This window comes from Mesoplodon mirus, assembly GCF_964341445.2.
Source record: "Mesoplodon mirus genome assembly, chromosome: 13".
Taxonomy (NCBI): domain Eukaryota; kingdom Metazoa; phylum Chordata; class Mammalia; order Artiodactyla; family Ziphiidae; genus Mesoplodon; species Mesoplodon mirus.
Genome location: NC_138989.1, coordinates 71,803,977 through 71,824,692, shown reverse-complemented (window position 1 = coordinate 71,824,692; position 20,716 = coordinate 71,803,977).

Here is a 20,716-nt window from a genome sequence, read left to right as displayed (position 1 = left end):
TATCTAGGTGTATGGTAATATTCTCAGATACATCACATCGAAGTTTAGATTCATACGACTTCTCTGGTGTCTAAAGTGCTGGATAAGTAACAGCAGTGGCATTTGTTGTATGATTGCATGTTGTCTAATGACTAACCTTCCATTTGGTTCCCTTTTATAGCCATTATCTGGTTGGGGTGATTTGTTAACAGGTGTTGATGGGTGGGAGACATGATCTAGGAGTTAGTTATCTGACTCTTAACCTGGTGCCCCACACGTTCTCACTTTCTAAGCTTACTGTTTATTATGTTTCTGCCTTCTTTTTTCCTGCTTCCAAAATCTTCTGAGTGTTGCCAGAGAATAGGAGACAAATTGTGCAAATTAAATGTCAGGAAGTGGTACATTAGTAAGTGAGATTTTTGCCATCCATGGTACAGCCGATTCCCCTCTCTCTAAGCCAAATAATTCTCCAAGTTGGAGTAGGCTTGATGAATTTCTTTTTTTTTTTTAAGTTAAAGTATGACAGCTGCTTATTTTCATTTTTGTTCATCTGGTGAAACCAGAAGGGGCCCAAAGAAGTCATTAATGTCCACTGTGTGAGGGCTCTAGGAAATGCGTTGAGGGTAGAATGCGTGAGCAGTATTGTTCACCATATGTAGACTAGAAACATCCTTATGTTCAGGGTCTGTGGGTAAGAGAGGGAGTGTGTTATAATTAACTATATAGGACATATGGGGGACTAGAAAGTTTACTCCTTGGAGACTAGTTTAGTTATAAAATCAAACAAACAATGAAAACAGAGTCAATTAACAATGGCTCTATCTAATGTTGTCATGGAATGCCTGTGGTTTGTGGGGAAGCCCCCATGGTCAGGGGGCACGGGTATGTCCTGACCCTGGGCCCCCTCTTTTCTGGACAAGGCAGAGCAAGCTGTATCAGATGGAAGCCAGTTCATAAGAGGGTGGCATTTACAGAGAGAGGGCGAGGGGGAAGGGCTGGAGAGAGAGAGAGAGAGAGAGATGGGCTTTATCTGCCACTAAACACCTTCACTCTGTCTTCAACAAGGACCACCACAAAGTCTCCAAGTGAGTTCTTCCCTCAGAGCCCATGTTCCAATGGGCATCTGAGGCTCTTCTGCCAATACCGCACTCTGCCCGACTGCAGGATCACCAAGAATTGGGTTAGCACTCCACGATCTGCTTCCTGTAGCTCCATTTCTGTGGACCAGGCAGCTCTGAGTCTCGCTGACTGACTCTTTGACAGAAAAAGATTGGTCTGACTGGTAGCTTGTGTTCTACAGGACATCGAATATTTTCAACCTGATGCATCTGACCTTCCTCAAATCCAGACAAGCCTCTATGCTTCTCAGTCATGCCCACTGCCAAGACAGAAGGCAGACAGGGCCAGACCTGGCGACTGCAGCAGAGAAGCTGGTTTGTAGAACGGTTTACCTCTTTAGTCTTTGATCGTGGTCCTTTACATCTGATGCCTTCCAGATGTTTCTTGAGAAAATGTTAACAGCCTTGAGGGCCTCATTTAATGTTAATAGGCATATTTGCAACATGTAGATTTACCTTCTGCACTGACTGTGATACAATTCATAGTCACATGCGATCACATCCATAACTTGCTCAAAATCCTTCCATGGCGCCCTGTGGTCCTTAGGATGAAGTTAAAGCTGTTAGCAGAGCTTATATGACCCTACTTTCTCTGGTACTCTTGCGTTTTCATCCTCATCTTTCTTTACTCTACCCACCTCGTACTCTAGACGTTAACCGCTACTGATGTTCTTAGTTCCCAGAGATTCTTGAAAGCCTTCCTTGACCCCTCCTATCTCCCTTCTCCTCCCCACCCCCATGTTCTGAATTTGGTTAGGTGTCTCTGCTATGTTGTCATATAGTCTTTTTTTTTTTAACATCTTTATTGGAGTATAATTGCTTTACAATGGTGTGTTAGTTTCTGCTGTGCAACAAAGGGAATCAGCTATACATATATCCCCATATCTCCTCCCTCTTGTGTCTCCCTCCCACCCTCCCTATCCCACCCCTGTAAGTGGTCACAAAGCACCGAGCTTATCTCCCTGTGTAATGCAGCTGCTTCCTACTAGCTATCTTGTCATATAGTCTTGAGTAGTTTTTCCATACTTCTGTCGTAATATTTACCTTATTTCTTATATTTGCTTGGTTGTCTGTCTTTCCAACTACACAGTAACAATCTCTGTGAGATTAGGGACCACCGTGCCTGTCCTGTTCCCCTTTGGAGCCCTTCACGTAGCACAATTCTTGGCACATAATAATCAATGAATATTTGTTAAGTGCTTGAATGGATAATTTTTATTAGTGATAATATTAAATGAGCACTTATTAGCCTAATGATTTTTTTTTAATTCTAAAAATGTATGTCTTTCCTTAACTTTGTTCTGTGTTGAACTCTCTTTCTTCTAGAAGTTTCAATATGGTCTTTGGACCCAAAGCGTTAAAGCTGTGACCTAAAAGGTATGAAATAAAAGTTCCTTGGAGTCCTATAGAACATTGTCTAGATTCCATAGCCCTAGGGCTGCTTTGTAGATCAGACCAGCTTCTAACAAAACCCTTGGAGCATTTGAACATTTTAAACTGGTACTAAAATGTGCCCACTTCAAGTAAAATTCTGTTGTATAATGAATGTCTGCATGGTTATGTTTTGGTGCACAGAGACTTGTGCCTCTAACAGGGATGAGCAGCCAGGAGCGTACACTCTGAGATTTCTGTATCTTAGTCAATGTATAAGGAAGTGGAGAAACTCAACAGGAAAGGCACAGCATCTTGAGGCTCATCCAAAGCTAGCCCTTCTAGGAGCAGGCAGCTGGCTCTGCCTGCAAAAGGTTTTGCTCTCGGCCAACAATGATGCCTAAAATGCTTCCCACTAGAGTCCTCTTAGAATTCATTATTTCATTATTGCCTTGAACAAATGCCTGTTTTAGAGGGGAAACACATTAATCCATTAAACCCATTCTTGTGGATTAGGTTCAGTCTAGATCGGCTAGGCTACCTCTTGAAGTGTGAGAACAGGATCCTGAAGAACTGAAATGCCAACCATAAACAGCCATTGTCAAGAGGAAGAGAAGGCAGGAAGCAAAGGAAATGTTAAGCCTGTAGGGGATTAGTTGGAGGCCTGCAGCTGGAAGGTGGAGTGGCAAGAGGTAGAGGGTCTGGACAACATGGCTACTCTGTGTGTGTGTATGTGTGTGTGTGTTTAAGACCTGGGATCCCAAGGCCATTGAAGGAGGTGGCACTGGAAAGTTTCAGCTCTTGGATTTGTCCAGCCCCATCCTGGTGGTCAACCCCATGCTTCTCTGAGACAGGAGATGGGAGGGGCAAGACACACAACTGTGCCTCAGTTTCTCTAGCTGCCACGCTTACTATTGAGTAGAAATCAGACTGATATAAACTCTCAGGATAGATTGCAAGCATTACCTGGTTCATCTCACATGCTTTGATATCTTTGCCAAAAGATCTCACATAAATAACAGATATTTCTCTGTATTTGTGGAACACACATTCACTCAGTTACAATGGAATTGGAACTAGTCATGTCCTTCTGATCTCTTTGCTTGCTTTTCAAACAGAAAAATAGTCTGTGTTTCTGGGCCCACATTTGTCCAATTCCTCCTTTTCTCATCCCAGTTGCTGTGGTACTTTCCCTCCTCTGATGGATGTATAAAGTATGAAGATTTTCCCAGGTGAAGAAAATCCAGGGGAAAAATTGAACAGAAAAACTGGCTAATGACCAGAGTGGATTTAACCCATATTTGAAGTCTCACTTTCAATAACTGGTGAGGGTGATACTTCTGGAGTGTACGAACCAGCTGGTATTAGCAAAAGTGTGAAGATCTGCTGATGGAGGAGGGGGCAGGGAAGGTTTGTGGGTGTGCTTCAAAGTCTGTTGGATGCAACTGGTTTAATTTCCTTTGTTCATCTGCTTTAGTGTTTGCAGTGATTTGAGAGGATGGTTTTCTCCCCCCTCCAACACATTCGGTGAAGTGTGCTGATACTCACTCATTAAGCTGTCAGCGGGATTAAATGTTGTACATTCCGTTTGCATCAGGAAATCCTCTTTTCGAGGGCAATGCAAGTTACAGAGTCTGGTTCCATCTAGAGCTCAGGCTTGAGAGAGATAGAAGTAGAGACAAAGAGAGTCAGAGAGAGAGAGAAAGAGAGAGAGAGAGAGAGAGAGAGAGAGAGAGAGAGAGAGAGAGGAACCAGTGAAAAAGATGGGCCGAGACAGAGGTAGACAGAGTTACCAAGATAGGACAAAGACACCCCAAGAGAGTTGGACAACCAGAGATAGACAGATGAAAAGAGAGAGACAAAGATAGAACGACTGAACAAGATGAGCAGAGAACTGGAGAGAGTGAGAATGTGGAAAGGAAAGAAAAAGAGAGAAGAAGGCAGACAGGGGAAAGATACGAAGGGGGAGAGAGCCAGGGGCACTGGAGGAGAGGGAGGGAAGAAGAGGAGGAAAGGGGAGGGGGTGGGGAGGGAGGCAGAGACTCTTCCATGAAGACGCAGTCTTAGTTTTTTAAGCCTCCATGATATTTTGATGTTAGAAATCACCCCTATGTACATAAGATTTTACTAGTGAACAAAATCCAGGGAGAAGTGAAGGGAAACAGGCTGCAGCACTGACTCACCGACTCCTCAGAGCAGTTACAGGCGCTGAGGTAAGAAGGCGAGGGGAAAACAAGTCATAAAAAATACTGGACAAAACTCTCTGAGAGGTTTATGCACAAGTCTATCTTGTTTTTTGCAACAATTTCTCAAAAAGTGATCTGTGGAGTGAATTTCATGTATCAAATCCAGATTTCCCAGAGCTGGGTGGGTGGAGCTGTTTCCCTCTGGAAGACGTTCAAGCTCTCCTTTAAAGAACTTGTCTGTGTTCATCTTGTCGCCCATTGTTCCTGACACATGGAGGCACCCAAGTTGGGGGCATGTTCTAGTCAAGGCAGTTTTGGTCCCAGGGGAGAGAAACCCACTCAAGTTAAAAGGGAACCAAGCAATGAAAATGATTCTAGGACTAATCGTGCTACTCATATTAGGCAGAACTACCATTTGTTGAGCTCTTGCCATGGGGCAGGAACAATATTCAGTCCTTTAAATGTAACGTTTCATTGTATCCTCACAGCGATGAGGAAAAGAGGTGCAGAGAAATAAAATGATTCGTCCAAAGTTCTCTAGGATGTGAAGCCAGGCAGCAAGGTTGCACTTCACCTGATACAGATGATAACAGCTGAACAGGTCTATCTATGTATCTATTTATCTATGTATGTATGTATGTATCTATGTATGTATGTATGTATGTATCTATCTATCTATCATCTACATTCTCACTGAGAATAATTGATCATTTTCTCTGCCAGGCAGTTGGAGTTCTAAAGAATAGATTCATGACCTGTCAGCTTCACTGACTGTTCCCGGAGCTTTGCATGGGGTTGTAGATATTAGCAAGATACCACCATACATTCATCCTTGATGTCCTACAGAAAACCTCAAATATCTTGGAAATTCAGTCTATCTGTTTGATCCTTAAAAGGGCTTAAAGTAATGATTACTTCACATCTGCGTTGGCCAATGAGACCAGAGGTGGAGCAACCCTGGGTTAAACTGTTTAAGGCATTGGAATCTAACCCTGGAAACTGGAGCTTGACTACCAATACAGCATTTCCTAAAGTGTGTTCTTTTGAACATAAGTTTTATGAGATGTTATATAAAGGAAAGTTTTCAGGATCAGGAATGTTTAGGAAATACTGGGTTAATCATATTTTGGTAGGTTTCTTTTCTGCAGAAATTCTTCTTAGAACAATGTATATCTGCATTTGAGTCATTCCAATAGGATTCTCCTCCTCCACTCCCATCTACCCAAATCCATGCATTTCTCACTTTACTCTGGATAGCTCATTTTGTACTCATCACGTACTGCCTTGGTTTCATTCCCCCCCCCCTTTTTATTTATTTATTTTTAAAACAATCTCTATTGGAGTATAATTGCTCTACAATGGTGTGTTAGTTTCTGCTGTATAAAAAAGTGAACCAGCTATACGTATTCATATATCCCCATATCTCCTCCCTCTTGCATCTCCCTCCCACCCTCCCTATCCCACCCCGCTAGGTGGACACAAAGCATCAAGCTGATCTCCCTGTGATATGCAGCTACTTCCCACTAGCTATCAGTTTTACATTTGGTAGTGTATATCTGTCCATGTCACTCTCAAACTTTGTCCCAGTTTAACTTCCCCCTCCCCATGTCCTCAAGTCCATTCTCTACATCTGCGTCTTTATTCCTGTCCTGCACCTAGGTTCTTCAGAACCACTTTTTTATTTTTTAAATTCCATATATATGTTGTAGCATATGGTATTTGTTTTTCTCTTTCTGACTTACTTCACTCTATATGACAGTTGCTAGGTCCATCCACCTCACTACAAACAACTCAATTTCATTGCTTTTTATGGCTGAGTAATAAGCCATTGTATATATGTGCCACATCTTCTTTATCCATTCATCTGTCAATGGACACTTAGGTTGATTCCATGTCCTGGCTATTGTAAATAGAGATACAATGAACATTGTGGTACATGACTCTTTGAATTATGGTTTTCTCAGGGTATATGCCCAGCAGTGGGATTGTTGAGTCATATGGTAGTTCTATTTTTAGAATTTTAAGGAACCTCCATACTATTCCCCATAGTGGCTGTATCAATTTACATTCCCACCAACAGCGCAAGAGCGTTCCCTTTTCTCCACACCCTCTCCAGCATTTATTGTTTCTAGATTTTTTGATGATGGCCATTCTGACTGGTGTGAGGTGATACCTCATTGTAGTTTTGATTTGCATTTCTCTAATGATTAGTGATGTTGAGCATCCTTTCATGTGTTTGTTGGCAATCTGTAAAGCTTTTTGGAGAAACGTCTATTTAGATCTTCTGCCCATATTTCGAGTGGGTTTTTTGTTTGTTTTACATTGAGCTGCATGAGCTGCTTGTAAATTTAGGAGATTAATCTTTTGTCATTTGCTTCGTTGGCAAATATTTTCTCCCATTCTGAGGGTTGTCTTTCCTCTTGTTTATGGTTTCCTTTGCTGTGCAAAAGCTTTTAAGTTTCATTAGGTCCCATTTGTTTATTTTTGTTTTTATTTCCTTTTCTCTAGGAGGTGGGTCAAAAAGCATCTTGCTGTGATGTATGTCATAGAGTGTTCTGCTTATGTTTTCCTCTAAGAGTTTTATAGTGTCTGGCCTTACATTTAGGTCTTTAATCCGTTTTGAGTTTATTTTTGTGTATGTTGTTAGGGAGTGTTCTAATTTCATTCTTTTACATGTAGCTGTCCAGTTTTTCCAGCATCACTTTTTGAAGAGGCTATCTTTTCTCCATTGTATATTCTTTCCTCCTTTATCAAAGATAAGGTGACCATACATGAATGGGTTTATCTCTAGGCTTTCTATACTGTTCCATTGATCTATATTTCTGTTTTTATGCCAGTACCATACTCTCTTCATTATTGTAGCTTTGTCGTATACTCTGAAGCCTGGGAGCCTGATTCCTCCAGATCCGTTTTTCTTTCTCAAGATTGCTTTGGTTATTCGGGGTCTTTTGTGTTTCCATATAAATTGTGAAAATTTTTGTTCTAGTTCTATGAAAAATGCCAGTGGTAGTTTGATAGGGATTGCATTGAATCTGTAGATTGCTCTGGGTAGTAGAGTCATTTTCACAGTGTTGATTCTTCTAATCCAAGAACATGGTATATCTCTCCATCTGTTTGTATCGTCTTTAATTTCTTTCATCAGTGTCCTATAGTTTTCTGCATACAGGTCGTTTGTTTCCTTAGGTAGGTTTATTCCTAGGTATTTTATTCTTTTTGTTGCAATGGTAAATGGGAGTATTTCCTTAATTTCACTTTCAGATTTTTCACCATTGGTGTATAGGAATGCAAGAGATTTCTGTGCATTAATTTTGTATCCTGCTACTTTACTAAATTCATTGATTACCTCTAGTAGTTTTCTGGTAGCATCTTTAGGATTCTCTACGTATAGTATCATGTCATCTGTAAACAGTGATCATTTAACTTCTTCTTTTCCAACAAGGGTTCCTTTAATTTCTTCTTCTTCTCTGATTGCTGTAGCTAAAACTTCAAAAACTATGTTGAGTAATAGTGGTGAGAGTGGGCAACCTTTTCTTGTTCCTTATCTTAGTGGAAATGATTTCAGTTTTTCACCATTGAGAACGATGTTGACGGTGGGTTTGTCATATATGGTCTTCATTATGTTAAGGTAAGTTCCCTCTATGCCTACTTTCTGGAGGATTTTTATCATAAATGGGTGTTGCATTTTCTTGAAAGCTTTTTTTTGCATCTATTGAGATGATCATATGGTTTTTATCCTTCAGTTTTTAATATGGTGTATCACATTGATTGATTTGCATATATTGAAAACTCCTTGCTTTCCTTGGATAAACTCCACTTGATCATGGTGTATGATCCTTGTAATGTGCTGTTGGATTCTTTTTGCTAGTATTTTGTTGAGGACTTTTGCATCTATGTTCATCAGTGATATTGGCCTGTAGTTTTCTTTCTTTATGACATCTTTTATGGTTTTGGTGTCAGGGTGATGGTGGCCTCGTAGAACGAGTTTGGGAGTGTTCCTACCTCTGTTATATTTTGGAAGAGTTTGAGAAGGGTAGGTGTTAGCTCTCTGTAAATATTTGAAAGAATTTGCCTGTGAAACCGTCTGGTCCTGGGCTTTTGTTTGTTGGAAGAGTTTTAATCGCAGTCTCAATTTCAGTGCTTGTGATTGGTCTGTTTATATTTTCGATTTCTTCCTGGTTCAGTCTTGGCAGGTTGTGCATTTCTAAGAATTTGTCCATTTCTTCCAGGTTGTCCATTTTATTGGCATAGAGTTGCTTGTAGTAATCCCTCATGATTTTGTATTTCTGCAGTGTCAGTTGTTACTTCTCCTTTTTCATTTCTAATTCTATTGATTGGAGTCTTCTCCCTTTTTTCTTGATGAGTTGGGCTAATGGTTTATCAATTTTGTTTATCTTCTCAAAGAACCAGTTTTAGTTTTATTGATCTTTGCTATCATTTCCTTCATTTCTTTTTCATTTATTTCTGATCTGATCTTTATGATTTCTTTCCTTCTGCTAACTTTGGGGTTATTTTGTTCTTCTTTCTCTAATTGCTTTAGGTTTAAGGTTAGGTTGTTTATTTGAGATGTTTCTTGTTTCTTCAGGTAGGATTGTATTGCTATAAACTTCCCTCTTAGAACTTCTTTTGCTGCATCACACAGGTTTTGGGTCGTGGTGATTTCATTGTCATTTGTTTTAGGTAATTTTTGATTTCCTCTTTGATTTCTTCAGTGATCTGTTGGTTATTCAGTAGTGTATTGTTTAGCTTCCATGTGTTTGTATTTTTTATAGATATTTTCCTGTAACTGATATCTAGTCTCATAGTGTTGTGGTCGGAAAAGATACATGATATGATTTCAATTTTCTTAAATTTACCAAGGCTAGATTCGTGACACAAGATATGATCTATCCTGGAGAATGTTCCATGAGCACTTGAGAAGAATGTGTATTCTGTTGTTTTTGGATGGAATGTCCTATAAATATCAATTAAGTCCATCTTGTTTAATGTATCATTTAAAGCTTGTGCTTCCTCACTTATTTTCATTTTGGATAATCTGTCCATTGGTGAAAGTGTGGTGTTAAAGTCCCGTACTATGATTGTGTCACTGTCTATTTCCCCTTTTATGGCTGTTAGTGTTTGCCTTATGTATTGAGGTGCTCCTATGTTGGGTGCATAAATACTTACAATTGTTATATCTTCTACTTGGATGGATCCCTTGATCATTATATAGTGTCCTTCTTTGTCTCTTGTAATAGTCTTTATTTTAAAGTCTATTTTGTCTAATATGAGAATTGCTACTCCAGCTTTCTTTTGATTTCCATTTGCATGGAATATCTTTTTCCATCCCCTTACTTTCAGTATGTATTTGTCCCTAGGTCTGAAGTGGGTCTATTGTAGACAGCATATATATGGGTCTTGTTTTTGTATCCATTCAGCCAGTCTATGTCTTTTGGTTTGAGCATTGAATCCATTTACATTTAAGGTCATTATTGATATGTATGTTTATATTACCATTTTCTTAATTGTTTTGAGTTTGTTATTGTAGGTCTTTTCCTTGTCTTGTGTTTCCTGCCCAGAGAAGTTCCTTTAGCATTTGTTGTAAAGCTGGTTTGGTGGTGCTGAATTCTCTTAGTTTTTGCTTGTCTGTAAAGGTTTTAATTTCTCCACTGAATCTGAATGAGATCCTTGCTGGGTAGAGTAATCTTGGTTGTAGGTTTTTTCCTTTCATCACTTTAAATATGTCCTGCCACACCCTTCTGGCTTGCAGAGTTTCTGCTGAGAAATCAGCTGTTAACCTTAGGGGGATTCCTTTGTATGTTATTTGTTGCTTTTCCCTTGCTGCTTTTAATATTTTTTTGTTGTATTTAATTTTTGATAGTTTGATTAACATGTGTCTTGGCATGTTTCTCCTTCGATTTATACTGTATGGGACTCTTGGCGCTTCCTGGACTTGATTGGCTATTTCCTTTCCCATATTAGGGAAGTTTTCAACTATAATCTCTTCAAATATTTTCTCAGTCCCTTTCTTTTTCTCTCCTTCTTCTGGGACCCCTATTATTTGAATGTTCATGCGTTTAATGTTGTCCCAGAGGGCTCTGTGACTGTCCTCAATTCTTTTCATTCTTTTTTCTTTATTCTGCTCTGTGGTAGTTATTTCCACTATTTTATCTTCCAGGTCACTTATCTGTTCTTCTGCCTCAGCTATTCTACTATTGAGTCCTTCTAGAGAATTTTTAATGTCATATATTGTGTTGCTCATCATTGTTTGTTTGCTCTTTAGTTCTTCTAGGTCCTTGTTAAACATTTTTTGTATTTTCTCCATTCTATTTCCAAGATTTTTGATCATCTTTACTATCATTACTCTGAATTCTTTTTCAGGTAGACTGTCTATTTCCTCTTCATTTGTTTGCTCTGGTGGGATTTTACTTTGCTTCTTCATCTGCTGTATATTTCTCTGTCTTCTCATTTTGCTTAACTTACTGTGTTTGGGGTCTCCTTTTCACAGGATGCAGGTTCATAGTTCCCATTGTTTTTGATGTCTGCCCCCTGTGGGTAAGGTTGGTTCAGGCTTCCTGATGGAGGGGACTAGTACCTGTGTTCTGGTGGATGAGGCTGGATCTTGTCTTTCTGGTGGGCAGGGCCACGTCTGCTGGTGTGTTTTGGGGTGTTGTGACCTTATTATGATTTTAGGTAGCCTCTCTGCTAATAGGTGGTGTTGTGTTCCTGTCTTGCTAGTTGTTTGGTATGGGGTGTGCAGCACTGTAGCTTGCTGGTCATTGAGTGGAGCTGGGTCTTAGCTTTGAGATGGAGATCTCTGGGAGAGCTTTCACCGTTTGATATTATGTGGGGCTGGGTGGTCGCTGGTGGTCCAGTGTCTTGAACTCGGCTCTCCCACCTAAGAGGCTCAGGCCTGACACCTGGCCAGTGCACCAAGACCCTGTCAGCCACATGGCTCAGAAGAAAAGGGAAAAAAGAAAGAAAGAAAGAAAGAAAAATAAATAAATAAAATAAAGTTATTAAAATAAACATATATTATTAAAAATAAAAAAGTAATAATGAAAAAGAAAGAAGAGAGCAACCAATCCAATAAACAAATCCACCAATGATAACAAGTGCTAAAAAGTACACACACAAGAAAAACCAAAAAGAAATGGGAAGACAGAACCCATTTCAACCCATTTCAGGACAAATGGTAAAAACAAAGCTATACAGACAAAATCACACAGAAGCATACACATACACACTCACAAAACGAGAAAAAGGAAAAAAAAACTTTTTATATACATAAAAAAAGAAGAGAGCAACCAAATCAATAAACAAATCTACCAGTGATAATAACCTGTAAATACTAAACTAAGATAAACATAAAACCAGAAACAAATTACTTGCAGGAAGCAAACCCCAAGTCTGCAGTTGCTCCCAAAGTCCACTGCCTCAATTTTGGGATGGTTTGTTGTCTATTCAGGTATTCCACAGATGCAGGGTACATCAAGTTGATTGTGGAGATTTAATCCACTGCTCCTGAGTCTGCTGGGAGAGATTTCCCTTTCTCTTCTTTGTTTGCACAGCTCCTGGGGTTCAGCTTTGGATTTGGCCCCACCTCTGCGTGTAAGTCACCTGAGGGTGTCTGTTCCCCACCCAGACATGATGGGGTTAAAGTAGCAGCTGATTAGGGGGCTCTGGCTCACTCAGGCCGGTGGGAGGGAGGGGTATGGCATATGCAGTGAGCCTGTGGTGGCAGAGGCCAACGTGATCTTGCAACAGCCTGAGGCGCGCTGTGCGTTCTCCAGGGGAAGCCGTCCCTGGCTCCCGGGTCCCCGGCAATGGCGGGCTGCACAGTCTCCCAGAAGGGGAGGTGTGGAGAGTGACCTGTGCTCGCACACAGGCTTCTTGGTGGCGGCAGCAGCAGCCTTAGTGTCTCATGCTCCCGTTGATAGCAGCACCTTTCGCCTATCTCTGAAGCTCGTTTAGGTGGTGCTCTGAATCCCCTCTCCTCGTGCACCCCGAAACAATGGTCTCTTGCCTCTTAGGCAGGTCCAGACTTTTTCCTGGACTTCCTCCTGGCTAGCCGTGGTGCACTAGCCCCCTTCAGGCTGTGTTTATGCAGCCATCCCCACTCCTCTCCCTGGGATCTGACCTCTGAAGCCCGAGCCTCAGCTCCCAGCCCCCACCCGCCCCGGCGGGTGGGCAGACAAGCCTCTCGGGCTGGTGAGTGCTGGTCGGCACCGATCCTCTGTGCAGGAATCTCTCTGCTTTGCCCTTTGCACCCCTGTTGCTGTGCTCTCCTCCACAGCTCCGAAGCTTCACCCCTCCAAACCCCATCTCCACCAGTGAAGGGCCTTCCTAGTGTGTGGAAACCTTTCCTCCTTCACAACTCCCTCCCACTGGTGCAGGTCCCGTCCCTATTCTTTTGTCTCGGTTTTTCCTTTTTCCTTTGCCCTACCCAGGTACGTGGGGAGTTTCTTGCCTTTTGGGAAGTCTGAGGTCTTCTGCCAGCGTTCAGTAGGTGTTCTGTAGGAGCTGTTCCACATGTAGATGTATTTTTGATGTACCTGTAGGCAAGGAGGTGATCTCCACATCTTACTCCTCTGCCATTTTGAAGGTCCGCCAGTTTCATTATTTAATATTTGGTGAATCCATGTTTTACTTGAGCACCTAGATTGTGAGTCTCTTGCAATTAGAACTTAAACTTTCTTGTAGTTTAAGCCTAGCACTGTGCTATTTAGGTCATAGGTACTCAATAAATATTTGTTCACTGACACACCAGCATGTGAAAAAATGATGTGTTTTAGTTTGGTTCCTTGGACCTGCGCTACCCCCAAGCATCTTCTGAGACATCAAGTTGGATACAAGTTGTTTATTTGGGAGGTGATCCCAGGAAGACCTGATGGAGAGTGGGGAATTATGACAGAGAGTGAGGAAGTCAATAAAAAGTATATTAATGGGTGGGTTACAGCTGTGGGCAACTGAGGCTCCATCCTGCTGGGGACTCAAGGGCAGGCTGTAGAACACACATCAGGATGGTACCACTGAGCAGAGATGAATCTGGATTACTTTCTACTAAGCTCTGCCCTTGATTGTGAATTGGTCCTGGGTTGTTAACACCTTGGTACTTCCAGCCTATGGGGCAGTATAGCTGGAAAACCCCTCAGGCAGAGAGACACCCGGAGCCATCAGCGTGCGTTGGAACACCACGGGGACCTCTGGGAATAGAGGCAGGGCACTGGTGGTGACCTGTCACATTATCCGAGAACAGCTTTAGTTAACTGGCCTTCTCTAGTCCCAGCAGTTAAAAATTTTGCACTCGTTCAGTCTTGTATCAATAAATGAGCAGTTTTCTTGCCTGGGCTAACAAATTACATTTTTCCTGCTTTTGAAACCAGCTGCTACATATCTCCCCACTGCCTCAGTGGAAAATTGTCCTGTCAGCGATATCACAATGTGATTTCTTCATCCAAAGTCATTGCCAATTATTTCATAGAAAACGGAAGCTTCAGTAATTACCTGATTTTTATCTTTTTTTAAAAGGTAAGTCCTTTTTATTTCATCATTGTCACCTTATCGCCTATCTGCCCATGAAAAGGCATGCAATAAAACCAGCAACTTTGCCTTAGCCTTTTGTTATTGCTCCATATTTCATTTGTCATTTTATCTCCTGTTCTGGAGAAGATCATAGCTGGTTAGTTAAAGTGCTGGATAAATGAACACAGGAAGATACAAGCAAACATATGCCCGAGATCTTCCCCAATTCTTCGGCTGGTCTGGATTCCTCATCCTGACAGCAGGAGATGATGACCACCACCAGAGGTGTCATAACCATTCTCAGCATAACTAGCTCCTAGAAGGAGGCCTGCATGATTATTAATATTGATTGCTTCTTGCTGGATGCCCTAGCCTCAGAGTTCTACCTACTGATACCTCCTACAGGGACCAGGGCTGATCCTTCTGCTCCGTGTTGCCTCGACTGGGTACTCTGAGTAGGAATTCACCTCTTCTATCTCAGCTCTCGAAACATTTTGTGGTGGTTCTTTTATACCACTTGACACTTATGAATTTGTCTTCCTACCCAGATTAAGAATTTCTGGAGACCCCAGACTGTGCCTTACTCTGCATCTTTCCTTTTCTCACAGCACTCAGTATGGTGTCTGCCATGTTTAGATGTTCAGTGAATATAATGAGTTTAACTGAATTGGAATTTGGAGGAAGAAAATCCTCCCCTGTCCCTTCCCTTTACCTGTTGCAGTATTAGAATGTGTCATAGATGGATGTCTAGTGGCCTTTCTGGAAGTGTCACAGCACCCCTGCAGCAGACACATGTCAACCAGGCCTGAAATGTACACTGTGAAAGGCATTCATGTCCAAAGAAGCTTTTTGTAAAAAGAAGTTTTAAAAAAAGAACCAGAGAGTGGATAGTGTCTTAATTGCTACCCGTTAGTATTAGGTTGAACTATAGGAAATTGCCATTGTTACGGTCACAGATGGTGGTTCCTACCTAATGGCTTAGCATGATTGGTAGATTTATGGGCAGGGGAAGATGTAAGGAATGGCATTTCCACAATTGTTGTGGAAAGAGGAAAGCCAAGAACACTGTTGAATGGAGACAGGCTGCTGTGGGGTTTGCAGGAAGGGGCCCCAGGAAAGCATGTTTATTTGGGGAAAGAGGGTAATAAAGATGAGATGGATACAAAGCAAAGTGAGTCTCCCAAACCTTATAAAGTTGGCTCAGGCCACTTCTGTCGCAGTGGGCCAATGCTTCCAGAGGGTTGCTACACTAGATTATGTGAGGTACTCCCTGCTTTCTTTCTGTTTCTGTTTCTTAATATGGATAGCTCAAGGGTGTAGAGCCAAGAGGGAGAGTGGCTCTTCTTGAACAGGTACTTGTATCTACAAGTCCCTACTCAATGCAGGTAAGTTTCAGCCCCAATTAAATGCTGTCCATCCATGAATATTTGCTAGTTGGCATCATAAACCAAAATCAGCACCTCCACCCTCTATTCATACATGGGGGTACCTTAAGCCATCTTCAAGAGAAAAGATCCCAAACTCTGCGGTCAATTTATAAAAATGTAAAGTGTAACCAGAACCACAGATGCGATTGCCCCAGTGGGTCAAAACCCAACTGGCTGAGGCTTTACCTTTCAAATACTAATGAGCAGTAATGCTTGGGGACCTTGATGTGACCCTTGGTTCATGTAACTATCAGAGATTCAGATGTTATAATGAGATCCTGCTGAGTGAGAGAGGAGGCATCAGCATTTATGTTTGATACCAACAAAGGGTGCATTTATTTAATGAGGTGAGGTGGGAAAGGAAGATATGGGAATTACACACTGAATTAGGGTAGGAGAGAAATAGCACTTCTTTGTATTTTAGGAAGGTGCATTACCCACAAATGGAATCTACAAGCCAGGGTATTTTAATGTTTGCTCCTAGAACTTGATCTTTCAGAGGTCCATTAAGCAATTTTCATGGATTTTTCTGTTCTCCCTTGTACCTACATTGACAAGTGGAACCTTTCTATTCCATCATAACCAAGAAACAGAAAAGGTGTTAAGGGCCACTGGGTAACTCAGTAACTCATCGATGTGTGTTACATTTCAAGGTATAGTATGGTATAGCAGCAAAAAAGTGAATTCTAGATTCAGCTCTCACACTAGTGGTGAGAATTCAGATAAATTCCTTAACTCTTGGAGCCTGGAGTTTTCTCATCTGTAAAATTACAATGGACTTGATGATTTCTATGTCCCATCCAATTGTACAATTCTATCATTCTCTTATAGATTAGGTTGCTATTATTGTTTAATACAGCTATTGTCACCTTGTGAATGGAGGTAGGCATTTGTAAAGAAAATATTGGCCAAGCAATAACCAAATAATTTATCTTTTTGGTCTCCTGTATTCCTACTTCTGTCCCTCCATTCCTCTTCAAAATGCATGGAAGTGAATCAGCAGGAATGTAGGAGCCCTCATCCTTAAAAGCCACCTTTATTTTTACTTTATGAAAACAAAAATAAAAGGAAAAAGAAAGGGGCAATATATAGGCATGGCATAATAGAGCAACAGGATAAGATCACTTAGCTGGAGGAAATGAGCCATAGTTCCCTAAGCTTTAATAAAGACTTGGAGAAGAAAATAGCCCCAAAGAAAGTTTTTTCCCCTTAGAACACCTAGAAGAGTGTTGACTTTTCCTGTCTTTGTATTCTTTCACTGCACTCCATTAGAATTGATTCAGAGAAAGGACTGCACCTAGAGTACATAATAAACATCTCCAGGAGAGGTGGGGAGGATGGGCAGAAGCAGGAAGGAGATGAAGGAAAATCAATTGCTCGGTGCTGACAACTTCTTCTTGTAATAACAGTATTCTGTCACATTGCATTAGCTGCACTTTGCAATTGTATGTGTTTTTGCTAACAGGCTGTAAAAGTGTAATCATATGAGCACTGAATACATTGTATTAGTGGGTATGATTCAAGGGGATGTGCACTTTATTATACCAGTATGGTGTATAATGTGTTGCTTACCGAAGTGAGACTTATCATTTTAGTGAAGGAATATTTATTATTTGTTTGTCGTAGCATTGGTGCCTTCCAGGGAAAGCTGCCTGATTTTGCTGGGCTTGAGGGGAGGGAACTTTTTCTCCCACTCTTCCTTCTCTCCCCACTCCACAGATCCAAGCAGCATGACCCTGAAATTGGGGAAAAAAATCACTTGGAGTACCACGTTCCCAACCATCTGAGAAAACAATAGCTCTGCCTGGATTTCCAAACAGCATTTGTAAAGCTAACGGGTTTGTTGCTGCAAAGCATCTTCTGCACAGAAAGTTGAAGGAACAAAAGGGGAGGAATTTCACATATGTATGGGAGTGACTATGGATTGAACAGATCCTTTGGGGAAAGGATGTGCTGAGAAAGATGGGTTAGAATTAAGGGGAAGGGGGGATGAAAGGGGGAAGCAGGATCCTTGAGCATGGATTTCTTGGTTTTAAAGAATTTTGCAGGAAATTAACACTTTCCATCTAGTGCTGGAGTGTATTTGTGGCCTTTCTAGTAGAGCTTCCATGATTACCTTGCTCTGAACTCTTGTAGTGCGAATTGTCCATCCACTCAATGGTCGTTGATTACACATTGAATGGAGTGTTGTGTGTGTGTATGTGTGTGCATGTGTGTGTGTGTGCGTGTTTGCCGCCTCGATTCATAAGGATTGTGCCTTGGATGGCATTCCTCTTCTTCATGGCACAGTGTCCTGAGGTGTTCAAAAAGCCGCTCTTGCTTGACTGACCTCAACTAAAATTGACACCTGGACCTGTCCTCGTATCCTTTTGGTGGGGCTGCTGTAACAAAGTACCACAAGTTGATGACTTCAACAACAGGAAGGTATTGTCTCACAGTTCTGGAGGCTGGAAGTCCAAGATCAAGGTGTTGGCAGGGTTGGCTCCTATTGAGGACTCTTCCATGCCTCTCTCCTAGCTGCTGGTGGTTGCTTGAAATCTTTGGATTCTTAGGTTTTTAGGTGCATCACTCTGCCCTCTACTTTCCTATTTACATGATGTATGTGTTTCCCTGTGGCATTAGTGGGGACGATTCAAGGGGATGAGTGCTTTATCATACCAGTATGGTGCAAAATATGTTGCTTCCCGAAATAAGATTTCCAGCCCTCCCTCAAGGCCTGGGCCTCTTAGTGAAAGACCCTACATGTGTGGCTGTGTCTAAATTTCCCCATTTTATAATTATACCAGTCATATTTGATTATGGGGGCAGTATGACCTTATCTTAACTAGTTACATCTGCAGTGAGCCTATTTCCAAATCTGTTCACATTCTGAGGTACTGGGGGTTAGGACTCCAACAAATAAATTGTGATGGAGACACAATTGAACTCATAACAGTGCTCCACATCCAAGAATTGTTTATAATGCACACTTTGAGACTGGTACACATTTCCCATCTAAATCTAGCGATGCCCATCAATTGACAGTAGCCTCTTCAATCAGGAGTACACCCAACACTGCCACTCACCACGCAGCAAGCATTGTTTCAGGTGCGTTAAATGCATTAGTTTATTTAATACTCAATATCACTATGAGGTAGTTTTTATTCATATCCTCCTTTTACAGATGAGGAGATTGAGGCACAAAGGGATTAAATAAATTGTCCCAAATGACACAGTGGATTCGGGTTTCAAACCTGCATAATTTGGCTCATGAATTTCTGCATTTAACCACTATTTTTTTATAGCCTCTCCAAATTAGACAGAATCTGGGTGGCCCCTTATATAAATGCTTCCTCTCTTTATATAATATTTGTATTTATTTTTTCTGACTATGGCTTTTTAATACAACATATGAACGTTATAAAGCACTTAGACTTTAGGTCAGATGATGCAAGTGAGCCCCAATTTGCACTTCCCAGTGGCCCAGCAGATAGTGCCATCCTTTAAAATGGATATTTCATTGAAGACTCATCAAGGAGGTGCTCTAGGACTTGAGCACAGGCTGGTAAGTAAGGACAGGCTGGTAAGAGGAAGTAAAGATGCGGATGGGTAGGGATAGCATGGTGTTGGTTTGCGCTCCAAGTTACACTTCCTCAAAGTCATGTGGTGACTTTGACCAGTATCTGGGCTCTAGTCCAAGAATGAAGTGGATCCAGTCTGGTGGGTAGAGAATGCCAGCAGGTGTCTGCAGGCAGGGGTGGCATTTGGAGGCAAAATAATGGAGGATCTTGGTTCCTGTGGTTAGTGACTTAGAGTGAGAGCCCATCTAGTGGTAGAGGCTATGGACATAAGGGTCAAGCTCCCAGCAGAGGGTCTGGCCAAGATGGCTGAGGGGAAATAACATATATTGAGACCCTGTTGGACCTTCCAAAAATCACTGTGAGGATTTATTATTATTCCCATTTCAAAACTGGGCCTTAGATGCTTCCTAATCTACCCTTGTACTCATAGCTAGCAAAGGACTGAGCTAGAATTTGACCCCTGTGCTGTCTAGACCAAAAGCCTGGACTCTTTCACTGTACTGCATGATCTGTTAGGTTTACACAGGGGGAACTAAATGGAACTGAGGGTACGGGCTGCAGATCCTCGGTGTCTAGTGATGAGTGGGGCTGGGGGAAGAAAGAACCAATACTGCAAACACAGACAGTAGACAGAATTCCCACATACATGTACACTCACTTATATTCTGACCACTTATGTGTGTTGGCCAGGTAACCAAAGTGATGGATTTAGTGAGGTCTGAGTGGGGATCAAGTCAGCATTATCCCAAGGGAAGATTTCCTTTCTGAGCTTGAAGGTATTTAAAAGCTCCCACTTTGGTCTCTATTTTTTTTTTTTTTTTTTTTTTTTTTTTTTTTTGTGGTACTCGGACCTCTCACCGTTGTGGCCTCTCCCGTTGTGGAGCATAGGCTCTGGACGGGCAGGCCCAGCAGCCATGGCTCACGGGACCAGCCGCCCCACAGCATGTGGGATCTTCCCGTACCGGGGCACAAACCCGCGTCCCCTGCATCGGCAGGCGGACTCTCAACCACTGCGCCACCAGGGAAACCCTGGTCTTTATTATTGCTTAACACTGTCAGCCTTAGGTATCCATGTGGGTTTCACTTCCACAGATTCAACCAGTTGAATCCGAGTGCTTCAGGCCCTGAGGACTTTATAATTTAAAGTAATTAAAAATGGGCTATAATATGCTTTGATTTATGCTTTTTGTATTGCCTCATATTGAATTGTACTGAAATCCATTTATGTATTCACACACAATTAAATATTTGCTGCATAAAGTTTCTCTTGATTTTGTAATTTTCCAACACCTTCCTTTTCTGAAAAAACAGCAGGTATTTTTTGTACACCTACTTATAATGTGATAGGTATTGACAAAAATTCAATTAAACAATCAAGTTAAGAAGAAAAAAAGGGAAATTTTATTCACACCAAACTGAGGATTATATCCCAGGAGATAAGATTCTCAGAAAGCTCTGAGGACTGTTCCACCTGTTAGAAGTTGAAGGCACAGTCATATACATTTTTGAGACAAAGGATTGTACATGAAAGTGACATACTGACATGACATTTAACATAAAGTTCCCCAAAGGAC